The sequence below is a fragment of the Anomaloglossus baeobatrachus genome, chromosome 4, assembly GCF_048569485.1.
Source record: "Anomaloglossus baeobatrachus isolate aAnoBae1 chromosome 4, aAnoBae1.hap1, whole genome shotgun sequence".
In the NCBI taxonomy this organism is placed as follows: domain Eukaryota; kingdom Metazoa; phylum Chordata; class Amphibia; order Anura; family Aromobatidae; genus Anomaloglossus; species Anomaloglossus baeobatrachus.
In genome coordinates, this window is record NC_134356.1 from 418,748,590 (window position 1) to 418,756,299 (window position 7,710).

The 7,710-nt window shown below is 48.2% G+C and overlaps 1 protein-coding gene across 1 annotated transcript in view; it reads right to left on the reverse strand.

Moving 5' to 3' along the window:
- Positions 1-7,710, reverse strand: part of LOC142302463 (uncharacterized) — an 81,669-nt gene that overhangs the window by 26,531 nt on the left and 47,428 nt on the right. The window lies entirely within an intron of this gene.

Genomic DNA, 7,710 nt, shown 5'->3' on the forward strand with positions numbered 1-7,710 from the left:
GATGAGCTCGTAGGCTGTGTGCACATGTTGCAGATTTATTACATTTTAGATGTGTTTTTTCAGTGCAGATTTGTCACAAAACCTGAAGGGTTTTCTGATGGCAGCAAAATCAATGAGAATCCTGAAGACTCATGCACAAGTTGAGCATTTTTTCCTTGCAAATTTACTTTAGAAAAAAAACTGAGGAACAAAAAATGTGCAATAGGCAAACACATTACTACAAAAAGATATAGATAATGGGTATATGCTCACCAGATTGAGTTGTGTAGCACACAACCTCAAAGGTATATGTCATCAGTGTTCCTGCTCTGGGAAGTCCTCTGACGAGTCTGGGACCAGAAGGTCACAGCACCTTGTTATGTGCAGGTATCAGCTTGTATTTAAATGTATCTGCTTTCTTTTGTTGTTGTAGGGGTTCAAGACTCTTTTCTATCGTTACAAATCGGTGCTGCCGATGCCGCAAGCATCCTGCTGCGGTTTCTGTTCCACCCAAGCGCCGGCCTCTGTTTCTGGCCATGCCTAAGGTTATCCAGCTGGCTGCTCGGTGCTCCATGTCTAAGTGTGAAGAAGCAGCTAGTGCGCATGCGCAGGATGATTTGTTTCAGTCTGGGACTAAAGGGGCTTTACACGCAGTGACATCACTAGCGATGTCGCTGGTGAAAGCACCCACCCCCGTCGGTTGTGCGTTATGGGCAAATCGCTGCCCGTGGCGCACAACATCGCTAACACCCGTCACACGGGACTTACCTGCCTAGCGAAGTCGCTGTTGCCGGCGAACTGCCTCCTTTCTAAGGGGGGCGTTTTGTGCGGCGTCACAGCGGCGTCACTAAGAGGCCGCCCAATAGAAGCGGAGGGGCGGAGATGAGCGGGTTGAACATCCCGCCCACCTCCTTCCGCATTGCCAGTGGCCGCAGGTAAGCTGTAGTTCGTCGTTCCCGAGGTGTCACACATAGCGATGTGTGCTGCCTCGGGAATGGTTAACAACCTGCATCCTCAACAATCAACGATTTTTTGAAAAGGAACGACGTGTCAACGATGGATGATTAGGTGAGTATTTTCCATCGTTAACGGTCGCTCGTTGGTGTTACACACAACGACATCACTAACAATGCTGGATGTGCGTCACAGAATCTGTGACCCCGGCAATATATCGTTAGATACATTGTTGCGTGTAACGGGGCCTTAAGTCCCAGAAATGTCCAAAGGTGCATGCTCAGGTATTTTGCTCTCTTTCTGAGTCCAGTGTTTTGCCTACTGAGCATGCTCAGTCTGATAGTCTCAATTCTGAGGCCAAGTCCTCAGTTCAGGCTACTGAGCATGCTCGCACACTTTGTTATCTGTCTGAGGCTGTCCGGTTTGAGCACTACTGAGCATGCTCAGCCTGATAGCCTCAGAAATAAGATTAAGTCCTCTTGTTATCTGTCTGAGGCTAAGTCAAACGTGAGCATTACTGGGCATGTCTGTGATGTGGCAGGATCCGATACGCTGACTGTCGTCAAATGTCCTGCTGATGTGTTGACTCCTGATGATTAGCTAGCGGAGGCCCATCCTTATGACCTTGCAGCCCACAATTGGTCCTCAGACGATGATTGGGGAGTGTGTTTGGGGAGTTGCCTAGATTTAATAAGCCTCCCTGGATGCGCAGTCTTCACCATTTGTTCTCTATGTGCCAGTGCATTAGGTCCTCTAGTGCGCCATTGTTAGACGTCTGGTATCACACTGTGTTCCTAGAGTGTGTGCGATCTTACCCTCCAGTGTTGATCGCTTAGACAGGCAGGCTTTAGGTGTCGTGGCCTCGCCATGTTTGGTGTGTGTTGCCGGCAGTAAGCTGTCGGTACCTGTGTTGCGTGCCAGACAGGTTGGTGTAGCGCCAGTGTTAGGCCTAAGCCACACGGCAAGAAAAACGGTGCGAGTGGAGTGCGATAAAACATCGCATTCCAGTCGGACCAATTTTAGCCTGTGTGTCAGCGCACAAGAGCGATTATTTTCTTAGCCCTAATCGGACCGAGAAAACAATCTCAGCATGCTGCGGGTGTAATGCGATCATTGTTTCTCTCGCACCCATTCAAGTGTATGGTGCGAGAGAAAAATCGCACTGCACTCGCAGTACACTGGTGTACCACAAGTGCTGAGTGAGAATCGCAATAGCTGTCTACGGAGGAGAGAGGGAGATAAATCCCTTCTCCCCTCCACAGCACTGGTCCACCCCTCCGCAGCACCGCCCCGCCACTCCGCAGCGCCAGCCCGCCCCTCCGCAGCTGATTTCTGCTCGCACAGTCGGACCTCAGTCGCAGGGATGACACTCTGCTCTGCTGTACTGCCAGCGTGAGCCCAGTGTCATGCGAGGATCGCACTAATGCCCCGTGTGGACCTGGCTTCCGGGCTAGTTTGTGTAGAGTTGCAGCGGCCCTGCCATTTGTCTGCTATTGTCCTTCCTACCTTAGGCAGCACGGTTAGTGCAGTGCCATCCGACTTGATTTATATTTAAATCAGGAGCAGTGCATAGAGTCTCTGTGGTGTTAACAGAGATCTCTATTTGTGCTTGTAGTCTCTGTGGAGTTTAATGGAGACTACTGCCTGTACACTTTGCCTCTGTGGTGTGAACAGGGGCTACTACTTGCAGTGGAGTATATTCTTTGTGCAGTCTAAACAGAGATTGTGGCTTGTGTCCCTTCGTCGCTGTGTACCGTCTAAAGCTATGTGCCCACGGGACTCTGTATCTGCGGATTTTTCTGCAGCTAAATCCGCAGCATTCCCCCGGAATCTGCACCTTTTCATGCTGATTTTGTGCGGATTTGTTGCGGATTTGTCGCGGATTTGACGCGGATTTCGTTGCGGATTTTGCGATTTTTTTTACATTCAATTGAATAGGCAAAATCCGCAGGTAAATCCGCAACAATAATTGACATTCTGCAGATTTTTCCGCACGGAAATCCGCATGATTTCCGCTGCGGAAAAATCCACAGGGTGGGCACAGCATTTCCCAAATGCCATAGAAATGGCTGGGGAGTAGCTGTGCTGCAGATTTCTGAAAAATCTGCAGCATTTCCGCGAGAAATCCGCGGCAAAATCCGCGCAATTTCCGCTGCGTGGGCACATAGCCTAACAGTGCAGTGGGTACACAGTTGCGTTACTGCTGCTTAAGTGTCAACTTATAGCTGCAGAATACCATCTCTGCACAGTGGACCCTGGCTGGTGATTGGGATATTCTCACATCTTTATTCCAATCCTCCCATAACACTTATCTGGCTATCATTTTAAGCCTAAGGCCATGTGTCCACGCTGCGGAAAATGCGCGGATTTTGCCGCGGATTTCTCGCGGAAAAGCCGCGGATTTTCCGAAAATCTGCAGCAGCGGCACTTCCAAGCCATTTCAATGGCATTTTGGAAATGCTGTGTCCATGCTGCGGATTTTTCGGCGGCGGATTTGCCGCGGATTTTGATCCGGAAAAATCTACATCATGTCAATTATTGTTGCGGATTTTGATCCGGATTTTGGCTATAGAATGGGGAAAAAAAAAAAATCCGCATCAAAATCCGCGGCAATTCCGCGGTAAATCCGCGGCAAAAAAAAGGTGCGGATTTGTCGCGAAAGTCGCGGATTTTCATGCAGAAAAATCCGCAGCAACATTCTACCGTGGACACATAGCCTTAGGGGGGCTTTGCACGTTGCGACATCGCTACTGCGATATCGTCTGGGTCAAATCGAAAGTGACGCACATCCGGCGCCAGTAATGACGTTGCAACGTGTAAAGCCTAGATGCACCGATAAATGATCGCAAAAGCGTCGAAAATCGGTGATCTGTGTAGTGTCGGTCATTTCCATAGTTTCGCTGCAGCGACAGGTACGATGTTGTTCCTTGTTCCTGCGGCAGCGCACATCGCTGTGTATGAAGCTGCAGGAGCGAGGAACATCTCCTACCTGCGTCCACTGGCTATGCGGAAGGAAGGAGGTGGGCGGGATGGTTACGTCTCGCTCATCTCCGCCCCTCCGTTTCTATTGGCCGCCTGCCGTGTGACGTCGCTGTGACGCCGCACAACCTGCCCCCTTAGGAAGGAGGCGGGTCGACGGCCAGAGCAACGTCGCAGGGCAGGTAAGTGCGTGTGAAGCTGCCGTAGCGATAATGTTCGCTACGGCAGCTATCACAAGTTATCGCATGTGTGACGGGGGCGGGGACTATCGCGCTCGGCATCGCTATCATCGGCTAGCGATGTCGCAGCGTGCAAAGCCCCCCTTAATCTCAGGTGCAGATCTTTGTGATCACTCCCCTTTGCTATAAATAGTCCTTTGTCTTACCATCTGATTCCAGTTATCGAATCTCATCATTCTTATGCTGATGACTTTGGAAGGAACCAGTCTCTGGAAGAAGCTAATGAATCGTGACAATTGCAGTGGTGGTGTGTAGCTCCATTGGAGGAATTTGCAGTGTTTTCATTTTCGTGAAAATTTTCCACCTGTCTGTCTCCCTCCCCTTGTGTTGTATTATTGTAGTGTTGAGACTAGTGCTCGCTCCAGCCTTCTCACTAGCCAGAGTGAGTTCATGGCAAGCAAGGGCCTCGGCACGTGAGCGGCGATGGGGGTAAGGACTCGTATAGGGAGTGCAAGGATCAGCCTCAGGTGAGTGTAGGAGGTGACCCCACTTCCCTCTGCCTAGTGCCAGGGCCCACCGTTGTATCGTGTTTCTGGGGTACCCTGTGTGTTGCAGCGCTCACCGTGGGTTCACTTATACCTGGCAGTACCCCAGTTGTCACTGCGTGACAGGATTTCAGCTGCTGCAGGTCACACGAGGGATTAAACAGAAGAAAATGGAAATACGATGCAAGGGTCTCCTATCTCTTCATCTGGAAAAAAAACATTATGTTATGTGGTTTATCCTGATGAAGAGGTTAGAGAACCTTGAAACATATAGAAAATAAACCAGAAAAATCATCTGTGCCTCCGGTATCCTTTCACTGGCCAATTTCATGTATCAGAAATTTATATACTATATATATATATATATATATATATATATATATATATATATATACAGTTAGGTCCAGAAATATTTGGACAGTGACACAAGTTTTGTTATTTTAGCTGTTTACAAAAACATGTTCAGAAATACAATTATATATATAATATGGGCTGAAAGTGCACACTCCCAGCTGCAATATGAGAGTTTTCACATCCAAATCGGAGAAAGGGTTTAGGAATCATAGCTCTGTAATGCATAGCCTCCTCTTTTTCAAGGGACCAAAAGTAATTGGACAAGGGACTCTAAGGGCTGCAATTAACTCTGAAGGCGTCTCCCTCGTTAACCTGTAATCAATGAAGTAGTTAAAAGGTCTGGGGTTGATTACAGGTGTGTGGTTTTGCATTTGGAAGCTGTTGCTGTGACCAGACAACATGCGGTCTAAGGAACTCTCAATTGAGGTGAAGCAGAACATCCTGAGGCTGAAAAAAAATAAAAAATCCATCAGAGAGATAGCAGACATGCTTGGAGTAGCAAAATCAACAGTCGGGTACATTCTGAGAAAAAAGGAATTGACTGGTGAGCTTGGGAACTCAAAAAGGCCTGGACGTCCACGGATGACAACAGTGGTGGGATGATCGCCGCATACTTTCTTTAGTGAAGAAGAACCCGTTCACAACATCAACTGAAGTCCAGAACACTCTCAGTGAAGTAGGTGTATCTGTCTCTAAGTCAACAGTAAAGAGAAGACTCCATAAAAATAAATACAAAGGGTTCACATCTAGATGCAAACCATTCATCAGTTCCAAAAATAGACAGGCCAGAGTTAAATTTGCTGAAAAACACCTCATGAAGCCAGCTCAGTTCTGGAAAAGTATTCTATGGACAAATGAGACAAAGATCAACCTGTACCAGAATGATGGGAAGAAAAAAGTTTGGAGAAGAAAGGGAATGGCACATGATCCAAGGCACACCACATCCTCTGTAAAACATGGTGGAGGCAACGTGATGGCATGGGCATGCATGGCTTTCAATGGCACTGGGTCACTTGTGTTTATTGATGACATAACAGCAGACAAGTGTAGCCGGATGAATTCTGAAGTGTACCGGGATATACTTTCAGCCCAGATTCAGCCAAATGCCGCAAAGTTGATCGGACGGCGCTTCATAGTACAGATGGACAATGACCCCAAGCATACAGCCAAAGCTACCCAGGAGTTCATGAGTGCAAAAAAGTGGAACATTCTGCAATGGCCAAGTCAATCATCAGATCTTAACCCAATTGACCATGCATTTCACTTGCTCAAATCCAGACTTAAGACGGAAAGACCCACAAACAAGCAAGACCTGAAGGCTGCGGCTGTAAAGGCCTGGCAAAGCATTAAGAAGGAGGAAACCCAGCGTTTGGTGATGTCCATGGGTTCCAGACTTAAGGCAGTGATTGCCTCCAAAGGATTCGCAACAAAATATTGAAAATAAAAATATTTTGTTTGGGTTTGGTTTATTTGTCCAATTACTTTTGACCTCCTAAAATGTGGAGTGTTTGTAAAGAAATGTGTACAATTCCTACAATTTCTATCAGATATTTTTGTTCAAACCTTCAAATTAAACGTTACAATCTGCACTTGAATTCTGTTGTAGAGGTTTCATTTCAAATCCAATGTGGTGGCATGCAGAGCCCAACTCGCGAAAATTGTGTCACTGTCCAAATATTTCTGGACCTAACTGTATATATATATATATATATATATATATATATATATATCTATATAAGTCAGCGCTGCACCGGCCTCCCTCACCTCCCGCAGGCCCCCCTCACCCCCGCTGAGGGTCACACTTTCAATTGTATCGGCATCGCAGATGCCAATACAATTGAAGGCAATGATGATAGAGGGAGCGGCGCGCTTCCTCACACATCATTCTCCTGCAGTATCTGTCTGCGCTCTGCCTCTGACAGCTCAGTACACAGGAGCGTGATGACGTCATTACTGTGCGCGCCTGTGTCCTGAGCTGTCATAGCGGCAGAACAGTGGACACGCTGGGGAGACCGGAGCAGCGGGGGAATGAGGAGGAAGTATGTATTGATCATGGTGGCCAGATGACTATGGGGCTGCATTAAACAACATGGGGGCTGCATAATGTTGCTACATGGAGCTGCATAGTGCTGCTACATGGAGCTGTATAGTGCTGCTACATGGGGCTGCATAATCCTGCTATGTGGGGCTTTATAATGCTGCTACATGGGGCTGCATAGTGATGCTACATGGGGCTGCATAATGCTGCTACATGGGGCTGCATAGTGCTGCTACATGGGGCTGTATAGTGCTGCTACATAGGGGGCTGCATGGTGCTGCTACATGGGGCTGCATGGTGCTGCCACATGGGGCTGCATAATGCTGCTACATGGGGCTGCATAGTGATGCTACATGGGGCTGCATAATGCTGCTACATGGGGCTGCATAATGATGATACATGGGGCTGCATAATGATGATACATGGGGCTGCATAATGCTGCTACATGGGGCTGCATAGTGCTGCTACATGGGGGCTGCATAGTGCTGCTGTATGGGGGGCTGCATAGTGCATCTACATGGGGCTGCACATGCTGCTACATGGGGCTGCACAGTGCTGCTACATGGGGCTGCATAGTGATGCTACATGGGGCTGCATAGTGATGCTACATGGGGCTGCATGGTGCTGCAACATGGGGCTGCATAGTGCTTCTACATGGGGGCTGCATAGTGCTGCTACATGG